General features: G+C 35.4%; 1 protein-coding gene across 3 annotated transcripts in view; it reads left to right on the top strand.

The window, feature by feature from the left end:
- Positions 1–15,818, top strand: part of LOC132140976 (amyloid-beta A4 precursor protein-binding family A member 1-like) — a 64,300-nt gene that overhangs the window by 2,624 nt on the left and 45,858 nt on the right. Inside the window, exon 1 of one of the 3 annotated variants that reach the window (XM_059550093.1) lies at positions 1,984–2,405. The exons of the other annotated variants lie outside the window; for them this stretch is intronic. The gene's annotated coding sequence lies outside the window, so the exon portion shown is untranslated. Of the gene's footprint in view, positions 1–1,983; positions 2,406–15,818 lie in introns of those variants that run through there. 3 annotated transcript variants of the gene reach the window in all.

Raw genomic sequence — 15,818 nt, 5'->3', positions numbered from 1 at the left:
AACTTATGATAAAATTTCATATTTGAAATCACCAGAGGAATCTGACAACACCAGTATCATAAATGTTGTTTCTTTTGCTCAAATAGTGTTATAAAAATCCATTTTTTTGGGTTAGATCAGCCAGTGTGCATGTGCAGTCCTAAGCGCATGTCTCAGAACCCTGACTGTTTCTATAGCAACTGGGACTTCTAACATCAGCTGCAGTGATGCGCTGACTTTATCGATTAGCGATTGGGTCTTTCATTCAGAGGGCGGGGCTTCCTGCGATTGAGCGGCCATATTGAGCATTGCATTTTTCCAGGCGGCAAGGAAGTCGACTGGAAGTTGAAGTCGGCCGCGAGCTGCCATCTTGTAGCAGAACTTCACTTGCGTTAGCATCCCATTGACTTTGCATTCATTTTGGCGTCACTTTGACAGCGAATAACTTTACATCTGAGGCGTTTAAAGACTCCATTTGTCCATTATTTATTTCTAAAGATACACGACAATGTATAAAGGGCTCCATTACCTTCTATGTTACATTATGGCCCCGTAGAAACAGTTTTTGTAAAAAAAGGCTAACGATTGCATCATAACCACTCGACTCTCTGTCGCACAGTAGAGAAATTACCGTACAGACAGGAGGAGAAGCACGCAGGCAATTAACTTAATATGACGTACTGGCGTTACATTTTAAAATACTATACAAAATAATTAATCAGAATACTTACTCCTGCTCACTCACGCCAAAGAACTCCCCGCTCAAGCTCGCCGTCTCTGCAAGATTAACGATGGCAGTTTGCACGCACAGCTACTAGAAGATTTACATCTATCAGACAGGTTGCTGACGTCAATTGAGTTTCAAAAACAAAATTGAGTTTCAATGGGGTCGCTGTGTCCATTTCTTATACTGTCTATGCATTTTTCCCCATTCAAAACTATACAAGTGGCACGTCTTGGGTATTCTGTAATCTTTGGCTATACAGAAAAAAAAACACTTTTTTTTTACCAGGCTGTATAAATGTAACCTTTTTGTTTCTGCTGTAAAGTTGGGTATTTTTATTTAATTCATGGGTGTCTATGGGTGTCAAACATTGTTTTATTTTTGTGCTACAATTTTTTTGTTGTACAATTTTTTTGTACTACAACGATCTGTGTTTGGTTGTCAACTCCATTTCAGTCAGAAAACTTTTTCAGTTTAGTTTGTTCATGAAGAAGGTGACTCTCCTCCAGTGTATGGGTGTGTTTGTTCAATATGGAATGCATCACATGTTTTAAAATAATGGAACAAATATAGCGGAACACTCAAGGTTACACCATATTAAATTTTTAAAGGAACAAAAACTAGTTTGTGTGGGAGAGAAGTAGGCCTATGGATTATACTGTGATTTAGCAATGATTGTTCAGCTGACAGACTCAGTAGACAAAAACTCCATAAAATAGTTTTGAAAGTTGTGAGTTGGTGAAAATACAGTGTGTTCCATGTTTGATTGTAAAGACTGTAAGCCTCGTTTTTATTAGCTTTAAATTCAGTATGGCATCTATTAGTGAAAGCAGTTGGAGAAAATATTTAGTAAATATTTAAGGATGAGACAAAACATAGGTACTATGTAACCATATATTTTCAAGCATTATTATTGTTACTATTATTATAGGCCTATTATAATTTGGGTTCATGTATGTTTATTTCTTCTGTTGATCGTCTTATTTGAGGTTTACACTACTGGAAATTTAGTTCGGATCGAGGTGAATCGGATTGATTGAGGTGTTACATGAAGACATTTCAGTCCGTTAGAGCCTTCAATCCGATTACAAAGGGATTATTTTATTGCATGTAAACATAGCTATTGAATTAAATTAAGAGATTAAAAACACCGGTTTACGAAAGGCACACCATTTCAGTTTATGTAGGAGGAGCGTGAAAATGAATCAGCCTCACTTTAAAGCTGCTGGACACAGATTTCCAGTAATCTCCGTTACGGATGTTGAAGTGCCACAACTGATGACTCACTGTAGTCTCTCTCTGTGTATCGCCGTGATAGTAAACGCACTCACTTCTATCTCCGTGATCCACAGCGGTCCGGCATTTTTGCAAAATAGTGCTCTGCTGTGAATGGCGCCCTCGGAATACGCTTGCGCTGTAGGCATTACCAACCTGCTTTCCTGCCAAATACATGCCCTAGATGCAGACTCGCTGCGCGGCGTCGGATGCTGTGTGCAGGTGGGAGAGCAAAACACTCGCGTGGACGCTGACTGAGAAGAAGGCGAAATGACAAGGACAGGTCTTGTAGTTGGTTGATAAAGAAAAGCCTTGGTTAGACCTCGCCGCACATATTCTTACGTTATTATTTACTGTAGCCTACATCCATCCGCAATATCACAGTTTTTACTCTCTCCGAGTGATGCTTCTGCTGCTGTCTATGCAGGTAGGGCTGCGAAAACACGCAGTTTACGCATTGCATTGATGTTTTGATTGGCAAGGAGTATTTCCATCTAAACTTTTGAAATGCTTGTGTTTTATGCGTTGTTATGGCAGGTTAGTTTACTTTTAATTCCTTTAAGGAAAAACAAATGTCATGGTTTATGTCGCAGTACGCTGCTTTCAGTGATCCAGAGAGTAACTTACAGGTAACCGTAACGACCCGCCCTTTGCAAATATATAATAGCGAATTGGGCAGAAAGTCATTAAGTGTTGCTCGGTGACAAATGTTTGTGTAAATGCTTTGGTTTGAAGAGCTCTGGATATGAGAGTGTTCTCAGAAGACTCTTAAAACCTTCTCACGTAGCCTATCCATGACTGAGCAAATGACAAAATAACAGAGGGAAGATTTGACATCTGTGCATTAGCATTAGTGTCTTAAGCAGGGCAAAATAGTCATATTTGTGTGAGTTTACTATGAACTTAAATGTGATTGTGTTATGCAGTCAAATTTGCTGAGCACTGCTCTAATGGGATATTTATACAAATATTATTGTTTTTCTGGACATGGTATTGTGCTATTATGTGGTATTTTTTTAATAATATGGTCATCTTGGAAGCACCTTGGAGTTTCATAAATATTACATGGAATATATCAAAATGAAAATGGTACTGTGTTACTGTAATTTATTTATTTAAGTCATCATTGGCATGTCATATATTTTAGTAAGCACTTAAATACTATCGTATACATTAAAGTACTGTATTACTGTCACAGTACTTATGATATTTTTTGAAATTCTAATATGTGGCACATATTAGCAGATTTTGAAGACAGACTTGTTCCTGTATTTCCAGAATTGCTTGCATATTTTCAAGCACTTCATGAATAGTCAAGTCACAAGTCACACAGTTTGTTTTAAAGCAGCTTTACAAATGGTACTATTATGGTAATCATTCATTCATTCATTCATTCATTCATTCATTCATTTGTTTATCTGAACAAGTTACCATGGCATGCCAAATATTTCAGTAATCATATCAAAGTACTGTTTTACTGCCATAGTACTTTAAGACAGTCTGTCAGTGTTTATATATCGTGCAGTAAGTTGTGTGATAACGACAGCTCATGGTGACTGTTTTTAGAAGACAGACATTTAGAGGTTATTTGCTATAGACCCATCCAAGCACACATGGATGTTTGTCACCGCACACAGAGAGAAGAGATCAAAGGTGATCCTAAAGTGAATTTCCCTAGAGGCACTCACTGATTTCTTTTTTTCTAGTATTTTTCTGGCTGTTGCTGTCCATGTTTTTTAAATAAGCTCTTGTTTGTGAGCTGAGTGAAGCCTCCGGTCTCAGTTGTAGGTCTTTCTAGGCAAATAAATGGGGAGCTGAAATGGGAAATGTCCCTCCCAGAAGGACTCTTTGACCTGCAGTATTATGGGTTTACTCTGATTACTGCTCTCTCTGTATGGACATCACGCTTTTTCTAGTCAGCTTCCATAGAGGGGTTTTCTGTATGTTACAGCTGTGTAATCCCTTTAAAAAAAGTCACATATTTCCTATTTAAAAAGAAAATTGGGGCAGAACATAAATGTATATAATAAAAAAAGAAGAAAAAAAGATTGTTTTATGCCTTATTTGGGATATTAAGTATGTTTGCTAACTGCTGTTGGAAGCTGGTATTTGGGACATTCTCGGATCTTCTGAAGCCTGGAATTAGATTATATTTTTATGCATTAATATAGTGTTTTGGAATAAAGAAGAAGAAGAAAATAAAAATGTGCATATACTATCATTCAAAAGTCTGGGGTAAGTACTTTTTTTAAGTAAGTTTTATTAAGCAAGTATGCATCATATTGATAAAACAATGACGGTAAATACATTTATAATATTATAAAATATTTCTATTTCAAATACATTTTTAAATAAATATTCCTTTAGAACATTCTATAAAAAAAAGAAAAAAAAAAGATTATGAACTGTTTTTAACATAGTTAACAATAAGAAATCTTGGTAACACTTTAGATAGGGAACACATATTCATTATTATTAAAAGTTTTCCCTCAATAAACTAAAAATTATCTTATTATTAAAAGTTAGTAAGGCAGTTGTTCTGTTTAGGTATTGGATTGGGTTAATGCAGAATAAGACATTACAATTTAACTACAGTAGTAAGAACTAATAAACAACCAATATGCTGGTAATATGCATGCTAAAAAGCAACATAGTTAATAGTGAGAATTGGGCCTTAAAATAGTGTTACCGAAATCTTTCTTGAGCATCAAATGATTTCTGACGGATCATTTGACACTGAATACCGAAATAATGACTGTTTGAATGTATTTTGAATTGTAACCAGTCACTTTAATTTGAAGTAATATTTCACATTATTGTGTTTTACCGTATTTTTTATTAAAAAAAAATGCTTGGTGACTATAAGACGCTTTATTTAACAAATCTTACTAACCCCAAACATTTAAACGGTAGTACATGTGTTTTTCTACTGTACACCAGACATATAGGCTATTTCATAATAGTCTTATTTAATACATTTTTATTTAATACACTTATTTTAATACTTATTTAATACATCATTCACATATTCATCCAGTTAATAAATAGCACATTTTATGCAGTCAGGTTGTTTAGTGAGATAAAGCAAATTCTCTTACCTGTTTTAAACCGTATATTTATAGAGCTCAGGGTCTCCTGGGATGCAGCCGGCTCCAGGGTTGGGGATTCTATTCATTTTTTAAGCAGCGTGTGTTGAGTGTCTTGAAAGTTGAAGCAGCTGCACTTCACAAATACAGAGAGTCCGATGTGGCCTTGGGCCAGTTTTCCTCATGTACAATTTGTCTTTGTGGCCTTTCAAGTCAGCAAATTCCTGTCAATGCATTCAGAGAAATGATTCAACTGCTTTCACATTCTGTTTTTTGACTTTCATCAGTATTCTCAGGGACAACGCAGAGGAACTCCGCTCCAAGGCAGCGTCTGAATTGTTTTTAAAAAATGCAGTGTGAATATGCTTGTGATGAAGATCTCAAGGCATGGAAGGAATATTTTATCCATTCATATCCAAACACCTTTAATAGGTGCTGTAAAGTTTTGTTCATTCAGACCATGTCAACATGCACGCCTTCATTACCGGCGGTCACGTCCTTGTGTCAACACACTGAATGTTTTCACACACCTTTTACTCTAGTAAAAGTAGTAAATAGTACTTCTTAATAGTAGCTGAATGCTGAATGTGTTATACTATCAATAGTCATATTCAGACCGTTACTGACTGGAGTTTAACCACAGCGATTCATTTACATGGCAGCATTTGAAGTGACTGAGTGAATTCTAGGCATGCAAAAACGTTAAAACTAATTAAGTGCTTTGACGTGATTTAAATGTCAGCGTAAAAGAAGGTTAGCTGATACTTTAATATGCAGAGTGTGAAGGACAGAGCAGTGGACAGACTGTCATAAAGGAAGAGGAAGTTGCCCTTTGTAGATGATGTGAGAGCTCAGTGTTTTGACATTTAGAAGAACCGTTTGACCAAAAATGTAATCTTGAGCATGCAAGAACCAATAAGGTTTGATGTTATTTGACGTTTACGGTTTGTTTTGCCATATTTGTTGTAGTCTGTGTTAGAGATCAACTGATAATCAGTTTTTACCAATATTTCTCTGGTATTTGATCATTTTTCAAATGATAATGTTTATTTTTATATAAGTTAGCCAAAAAAAAAAAGTTTAAACTAGTTTAAAATTATTACATTTACACATTTATTTAAGTTCAGTTGAGTTAATATTCTTTATTTGAAAACTTTGTCAAATTTTTCAATAATGTTGCTTCTGCTGCTCTTGTTATTAAAACAGAAAACTAGTCTACATTTTATTGTTGTGATGTGAAGATGAAGTTTATCAAAACGCAGAAATCTAAATAAAAGAAAAATTGTTTCTGAATATCAGTAATTGGACATATAAACAATAAAATCAGTTCTAAATAGACGAAATCCATCTGTGTATACGCATGTTGGCAATTATTTAATTTACTAGTAAATTAAAGCTTTAATTTTTATCTCCTCATTATACAAAATGATCGTGTCACTTACAATATAAACTTGCAATATGCCTGTCAGGTCATTTCACATTACCTTTGACATTTTTGGAATTTGACAGTTTTGGACTCCATAATATAGATTATGGAGAGAGGATGAGTAAATGATGACAGATTTTTCATTTTTAGGTGAACTATCCCTTTAGATCAAGAGAAAGGAAAACTTCAGTCCTGAACAACTAGTGTGTTTGCTCTAGACTGTCAAACGCTAATGGCTTGGATGGAAGTTTTCAGTTTTCCATCTTTTGATTACTTTAGTTGCAAGAGATAAAAGCTTTCTTTTATCAAGCCAAAAACATTCTTTACACTTGTTTTGCACCATCTGACAGTGGTTTGTTTGTTCCCTTTGTTGTTTATCAAAGAGTCATTAACTTATGGAGGCTGTTGTTAAAGAGGTTTGGCCATAATTAGATTCAAATTGACTTGCATAGAATTATAATGAATGTTCTATAAGCCACTGCAGCAAAATTTATAGAACGAGCCAGACTGAAGAGTCTGTGCTTAATTATAGGCATTAACAATCCCGACTTGTTCTTTAAGCTAGGTTTTTAGAAGTTGTAATTAAGTTTTAGGAATCTGCAGGAAGAAATGTCTAGGTCATGTTTCTAGTATGAATACATTTTAAATCTAGGCATAATCCTCTGAGCTGTGATGGTGGTGAGAAAGCAAAGCTGACAGACTATTAATACAGGGACAACTGACAACAGAGACTTTAATTGACCGTGCTTAATAGGCTTTTGCTAAATTACTTGATTAATAATCAGTGATATCACAATCTCCTCTATAGTTTAAGCAAAGCTGGTTTTGTGATGTTAATTTTGCTGATTATTTTGTTTCTACTGGGGATAGGAGATTTTTTAGGATGTGGTTGGGGACATTTTTGAAATTCAGAGTTTATTTAACATCAGTTTATCTTGGGATCCCAAACAGGACATGTGTTAAACTCTATGGGGTAAGTTGTCACAATGGGAACCAATTGGAACAAAAGAAGTAAAACAGGGCTTCTGCAGGTCGTAAAAGGTCTTTGTTCACTCTTCCTAAAAAGTTAAAGTCTTGAATAAAATCATGGCTTTAAATGTTACATCACATGGCAAAACTTTCTTTAATAGAAAAACCTGAACATCCTGAAATTAAGATCCGTTTACTTGAGAGGAAAATTGAAAATTTGAACATGAAATGAAAAATCTGTCAGTTGGATATAAAACTTGGTTTCCCTTTGAATTAAGTTTATTTTCCTGAGACCATGGCAGATATTTGTTCTTGTTTTAATCATAATCTACATAATCTTCATTTTTTTTTCACAGAAAACAAGATTTTGCCTTTATATTGGCTTTTTGTATTTTCAGCAGACATATTAAAACAATTATGCAACTAAACAGTTGATGAAACAAAAAATGGAAAATGTCATGTGTGTAAATATAACATTTTGGTCTACAGATAATGCAATAAATGAATAAAATTACATTTACAGCCTTTGACAACTTGTCCTGATATCGAAGTAAAATTGGTATTATATCATCTTTTAGTTCACGTTCGTCATTAAATAGTTGACATATTTCAACGCACCTTATTGTGGTTTTTGTTTTGTTTACTTGTTAACCCGAAAGCTATAGCAAAAATGTGATGATATATGTTATATACAGTACAGACCAAAAGTTTGGACACACCTTCTCATTCAAAGAGTTTTCTTTATTTTCATGACTATGACAATTGTAGAGTCACACTGAAGGCATCAAGGGCTATTTGACCAAGAAGGAGAGTGATGGGGTGCTGCGCCAGATGACCTGGCCTCCACAGTCACCGGACCTGAACCCAATCGAGATGGTTTAGGGGTGAGCTGGACCGCAGACAGAAGGCAAAAGGGCCAACAAGTGCTAAGCATCTCTCGGGGAACTCCTTCAAGACTGTTGGAAGACCATTTCAGGTGACTACCTCTTGAAGCTCATCAAGAGAATGCCAAGAGTGTGCAAAGCAGTAATCAAAGCAAAAGGTGGATACTTTGAAGAACCTACAATATGACATATTTTCAGTTGTTTCACACTTTTTTGTTATGTATATAATTCCATATATAATTCCACATGTGTTAATTCATAGTTTTGATGCCTTCAGTGTGAATCTACAATTTTCATAGTCATGAAAATAAAGAAAACTCTTTGAATGAGAAGGTGTGTCCAAACTTTTGGTCTGTACTGTATATTATGTAAATATCATGGTTTTGGATCTGAAAGTCTGATTTGAGTCAGCTCATGGAAGAAAACAAAGATTGTGTAATTTACTGAGATGTAGACCTTCCACAAGTGAAAACTTGTTCCACACTTGGATAATCTAATGCATTGTAAATGTTTAGTCCTGCTCTTGCAGTACTTGTAGACATGACCTATCTACCAATTTCAATCTCATGTACTGTAAGTGTAATGCTAATTTATTTTTCTTAAACTGTTTTGACTCGACTGTTTAATTAGCTTTATACTTTCACTATTTGATGTCTTATGCTTTGATCAATGTGTTGTAGTTTATTAAGAGGAAATTCAAACGATAGGTAACGGTGAGTGAATGATCATAAGCCGTCTGACAGTGATATTGTTTCATTATTAGCAGTGCAGCATTATAAAGCTATAAGCCCTGTGGGAGGACAGGTGTCCTGGTTTATTCTAGGAAAAAAATCTCTTCTGCTTCACTTTCTCTCTCTTTCTGTCTCTCTCTGTCAGCTAATGGCTGATGGGGAGAGAGCAGACATTGACAATCGCTATGTGAATAATCTATTTTCGGCTCACTTTTATTGTACATTTGGCACATTCTCATCTCATGAGAGAATAACACTGATGTTTGGCAAACTGATCTCTAGGCTGGCTGACAGACACATTGTTGTGTATGTTTTGTCCAAGACCTACAAAAGCCTTGAGATTAACAGCGCTGGATTGTATGAATTACAAAAAAAGATGAGGCTTTCCTTTGTTGTGATGATGCAAGGCCTCTCCAAGTTCTCACGATCCACACTTCATTGTCTCAGCGTCCAGCGTGAAGCTACGGCTATGGTGTGTGTATCGGTTTGTGTATAAAGCCTGCTGTGTTAATTCATGAGCAGTGTTGGGGAGTAACTAGTTACATGTAACGGCGTTATGTAATTTAATTACAAAATTATTGTAACTGTAATTAGTTACAGTTACTACGAAAAAATGAGTAATTAAATTACAGTTACTTATGAAATTTTTAACGATTACAAAGGGAATTACATTTGAATATTTACACACATCCACATACAGATTTAACTGATTTATTTCCCAAATTGCACTGACTATTCTGAGACATACCGCCCTAATAATTGGATTACTAAATCAAAAGTAGGTCAGTACACTTGAATCAAAACATGACATCGACTAGTGTATGTGAATATTAAGCTCCAAAAATGCAATATATGACTTGCACATTCTGCGTGTCTGTGGAAATCAGGCGCGGACTGGACACCGGGAGAACCGGGACAATTCCCGGTGGCCTGGTAGCCGATTTTGCCCCACTATTTAATATCATTATTGTATACTAAAGCGATCATTTGCGAATCCGCCATTTGATAATTAAATCTCTAATAAGTCATGAATTGTTAGTCATGACTCGCGCGCTCTCCGCGCCTCCGCCAAACGGTTTGGATCAGACTCAGAGTAATCAATGAGAGAGAGAGAGAGAGAGACAGAGAGAGAGAGAGACAGAGAGAGAGAGATACAGAGAGAGAGAGAGAGAGAGAGAGAGAGTCAGAGAGAGAGAGACAGAGAGAGAGAGAGAGAGTGGACTGCTGGAGCAGAGAAGCAGAACACCTGTTCAGGGTTTCAGGTCAGTTTCATCTGTAAAGATGCTTTTTGTCTTAGTTTTTTATTTAATTAATCAAGCAGCAGCACGTTGCTCATCAGTCATCACTCAAAATACTATATAAAGGACATCATTATTATCTGTTGTAATGTTACAGTAGTAATTTAGCTGAAAAAAATCAGATTTTTTTTAATAGGTTAAGGGGGAGCTACGACAGACAACAACACAACCCTTACGAAAATTAACATTTTAATATTTAACTATAAATCCAGAGAAAATGGTTACTATTGTAACCATTGTGGTAACCAAAAATGTAAAATTATTTTACAAATGTATTTATTTAAAAATAAATACAAATCCATTTGCAAAAAAACAAGGTTATTTTACTTTTATATAGGCTAATAAAAGCATGGTTAATTTTTGTAAGGGAAAAACATGACTCGTGTACAGTATTAGGATTTTTCTATAAAGATATTGTAGTATTGTAGAGTATTGTATTGTAAAGTATAGTTTTGTTCAATCTTGAGTATTAAAGTCATGAGAGAGATGGATAACGGCGCAAAATAAAGAGACTGAAGAGAAAAATGGAAGTGAAGGTGCAGTTCAGGAGAGAACTTTTAATTATTTTGCATGTCCCCAAATTAAAGATTTAAACCTTTTTTTATGTCAGGTCCATACAAAAAATAGTTTTGTCCATGAATTTGTTTGTATGAGTTTGAATTTTCCAGTCTGATTTTTTTTTCCCAGTCCGCCCCTCCTGTAAATTAATGGCAAAGACATGGTTTCATTTTCTACACATAGGCCTACTGAAGCTCGCAGTGTTTTCAACCTCTGCTGTCTCAATATAGGAGTACACGAGCACATAAACATAATTTCTAGAACTGCTCTGTGTCACTTCATGTGCATTTTACTTATTTTGAGAAAACTATCATCATATACAGAGACAGCAGTTCAAAAAACACCAATGTTTCAGGAGTTTATTACACAGAATACGTCACATGCTTATTAGATAACTGTATTTAAGTTGATGTATATGCTTTTATTTATTATTCTTTATTTTTCACAAATTTAGAAAAGTAATCAAAAAGTACTCAAAAGTAATTAGTTACATTACTTTAATAAAGTAATTGAAAAAGTTACACTACTATTACATTTTAAACAGGGTAACTTGTAATCTGTAACCTATTACATTTCCAAAGTAACCTTCCCAACACTGTTCATGAGCACTTGAAGGTCGCTCCACATGACAGCTGCTCTGTCTGGGATGCAGAGCCCAATGCTCAGTAGATTTTGGGGATGTGTGGTGGTTAAACCAGCCTCTGGCAGAGATTAGCCCGGCGTAATGTAAGGCAGCTTAATGCCGGGAGCCTTGAGACGATATAACCCCTGCCGCATTAAAACAAAACAAACATGTTCTGGAGCTTCGTTCAAGGAAAATCCTACAAAAAGACTATTTAATGTTTGAGTAATAGGTGGGCCAATGACATGTAAGAGTAAAAGAATAAATGTTTAAACGTTTAGTGAAGAGTCCTTTGAAATGTAGCTAGTCTTTGTATTCATGTTGTTTTCCTAAGGCTTTGAAATGCTTGCATCATTTTTAAGAGATGCTTAAATTTAATTACACTAAAGGCACGTTAACAATTAGCGTTACTTGATTTGATAAAAAAATAAATAATAATAATTTGAAACCCTTTAGTATAAGGACCAATTTTAATATTGACTAGTTGGCATGCCTATTATTAATATATATTATTAGTTATTGAAGGGATAGTTCATCCAGAAATGAAAATTCTGTTGTTCCAAACCCATAAGACCTTCGTTCATCTTCGGAACACATTTCTGATGGAATCTCTGATCCTCCCATAGACCGCAAGGATCCTTACACAGTCAAGGTCCAGAAACACAGCAAGGACATCGTACAAATTATCTATGTGACATCAGGGGTTCGATCGTACTAGAATAGAAATCTGCTAGAATACTTTTTGTGCACAAAAAAAACTACTTTATTCAACAGTTTGTCTGCACTCTGGTGCTATCTTGGAGAGTATCCACTGAACGTAAACTGAGTTATGATGTTCTGTGTCAGCTGTGGAATGCGTTGCATCAATGCATTAAAAATATCTCAATTTGTGTTTTGAAGATGAATTTGATTACAGATCGAGTTTTACTTATTTGGAATTACATGATGGTGAGTAATTAATGACAGAATTTTCATTTTTGGGTGAACTAACACTTTAATCACCAAATTCAGCAATGTGTTCATAAATTGACAATGTGAACACTAAGTGAACCAGGACTAAATGTATCATTTTCTTTCAAAATAACTGAGAGAACCAAACTAATAAAAGGGTAAACATGCTACAAAATGAATAAATGTAAGTATACACATCTAAAACCATTATTTTCAACAAGGTTTTTTTATGTTATTGTTTTGTAAACATCAGGTTTTTGTGGCGTCACACCACATGACATTTCACAACCTGAACTAATCTATGTCTAGTCATGAAAAGTTATATTTTAAGTTTGCACACAGTCAGGAGTGTCTGCAGGGGTCCTATATTATATAATTTACTGCCCCTCCCCCCTCTTTCCAATTCATTGGATCATATGAACTTGTTGGTCACACCACATGACAAAAAATTATTATATATATTTTTTTATGTCATACTGTTAATAAGGCATATTTCTTCATTATTATATCAGGACAGTTTTGTCCATTAGACATTTTTGACGTTATGCCCCTAATAAATATGAAAATCTATTTTAGTACAAAAAAAATTAAAAGGATGTTCATCATGTATTCATGTATTCAAGTAATAACATATGAATTTTATTTTCTCATATATTTTTTAATTCACTGATGGGATGTTGATTTGAGCATTGAGTAGTCTAAACAGATGACATCAAAATACTCATCCTGTAGAGCAATATGTGCTTTTGAGATGAATTGTTTTTTGTTAGAAATTTCACGTGATAGCCCAGACTCCTGCACGGGTTGTCAGGTGATTTGTGCACGCTGTGCTTTTAACTTGTGGAAAGGTCATCTCTCTTCACCTGCAGCTCTGGAGGGAGTAATTACAGACCGATGTGACCACCCACGTCTCTCCTGTCTCTCACCCCTCTCTCTCCAAACACGCCGCAGAACTCATGCTCAGCTGAGACACATGGGTCCCTGCCCTTGTTTTATCGATTTTTATAAGAACAATTTCTTAATTATACCAGTAACTTCTCTCACTCTGCTAAAGCTCCCTTCTGCAGAACAAACTATTCTGAATTTCTGTAGTATTATCTTTCAAATAATTTATCCGGATTTCTCATTTATGCAAGGAATTTGCATTGATTTCTGTTTTATTCTGTGCACTACTAAAGGGATACTTCACCAAAACAATTTCCACCCTCCTGTCATTCCAAACCTGTATGACTTTTTCTTCTGTGGAACACAAAAGAAGATGTTTTCATTTAGAAGTGTTCCTTTAGCATCTTCTGATGATAGTGTTAGAGACTAATCGCACATAATCTCACAGAAGTGACATAATCAGGTTTATCTGGAGTTCAGCAAAGCTACTCTGTCGCATTAAGCCCCAGAAAGCCAACAAGATAATGCAGACTGGTCTTGTCTTAAAGAGATATACAGGCTTCAGTTTCTGTCTGCTTGTGTTGTTGGAAAGAGCAGTGATAGAAAACGGAAGAAATGGCACAGGCCCTTCTAGATATTGTTGAATATGGTTGAAGATAGCGTGTGCTCCTCTCATGTTAGACCATTTCATACGGTTGAACAAGCAAGAGAAAAGACGGTCTGACTTTCTTTCTCTGCCTACTGAAAGACCTATTCATAGATTTTGAGAGTGTGATTCTGAGAAGCCATGCCCACGGACCGCCCACAGTGCCTTCACTGACCATCTGATGCATTTTCACACTAAACTGGAAAGTACTTTATTGATCTGCTGTAATCTGATTGACTTTTTCCACTTGCGGAAATAAGGACATGCATTTTTTTCCCCCTTTCAGTTCATCTGGAAACAAAGATGTGTTAACTTATCAGGTAAACTGAACATTAATGAGCAGAAATGTATGTTCTGAATTATGTCTGTAAATAGTCAGTACTTTTAGATGGTAAAACAGCATGAAATATTGGAGGCAGTATACAGTATTTTACAACTAACAAGCAATCTGAATCTCATCTGAATCAGGAATGAAATATGTACAAATCAAGCACCGTTTACTAATAAAAAAAAAAACAGTCCAAGACTGTTCTGAACAAATATGTCAATGGATATTGATGTAGGAGAACAGGGGAGGGATTTTTCTCTAGAGCAAGTTTTATTGTGAATTATGGACCCAGTAACGGATACACTTTACAAATACACTGTAAAAATTATTTTAAATTTTTACAAAAAAAGACTGTAAAAAAGCTGAAGTAAAAACCTGTCAAATGGTTAACTGTAAGTAACCATGCCATGTACAGTGAAAAATTGTAAATGGTTTAACATTGCCTTAAATTTATTGCAAAATACCATCTAATGTATGATTTTCAAATGAAACTGAATTATCATTTAATTTACATAAAAAACAGTAAAAGGACATTCCCAGAATCTCTTTTAATATAATGGTCTTTTTGGCCATAGAATGTACTTCTTAAATCAGACCTTTTGCTATATAGTCCAACATTTTGCTACTGTATGTTAGACTAACTCATAGATTATACCCTGTCAAATATTTATTATTTATTATTTGAAAATATTGCCAGGATAAAATTCTAGCTCCATCAAGTGATGTTAATTCCAGTGGTTTTTTGTTGATCTATTGGTTTGTTTAGTTTTTTGTCTCCGTTAAATGTGTTACCATGTTATCATTACAAATAGTTGCATTTATATACTTCGACAGTAGAATTTTATCACAAGCACGTGTGGGATGGAGCCCCCTTTATTCAATTACCACTGTCTTGTTCAGTAGATAAAATGAGGAGAAAAAAGTTTTCATCCTGCATGAGTCATATTATCTTTAGGAAGATTTTTTTCTCTGGAGGCGAGATGGTCTGGTGGCTGTGTGAAGTGACAGGGCACAATTCCTAAATTCACAGCTCTGGACATGAACAGCAGAAATGCGTCCATCACTCACATGCGCACACACACACATTGCTCACACCGGGGTGGGAGTGCTGTTAACTGGTGAATGAAAAAGGCCTGGGAGAGGCTTTCACATAACACAAATTTAACTGCCACTGTCAGCTAAGGACAGAAACGATGGAGCCTGTGGCCTAGATACTGGCAGTAGCCTAGAAGCTCTGCATGCTGGATGAATGTGTGTGTAACATTCAGTATCAGAAGGGCTGAATGGGAATGTTTTTTAGCATGAGAAGGGTGCATATGTATGCTGGTTGTCAAACTATGCCAGAAGGTGGGTTTATCTACAGATATTTTCCCTGAAAGTTTGAGTTAGAATAGTTTGCAAGAGCTCAATTATAAACAGACTATAAAAGCAAACTAGTGAGTAAATGACTTTACCT

The sequence above is a fragment of the Carassius carassius genome, chromosome 5 (genome assembly GCF_963082965.1).
Source record: "Carassius carassius chromosome 5, fCarCar2.1, whole genome shotgun sequence".
Classification (NCBI taxonomy): domain Eukaryota; kingdom Metazoa; phylum Chordata; class Actinopteri; order Cypriniformes; family Cyprinidae; genus Carassius; species Carassius carassius.
This window is presented reverse-complemented; position numbering and strand designations above follow the sequence as displayed.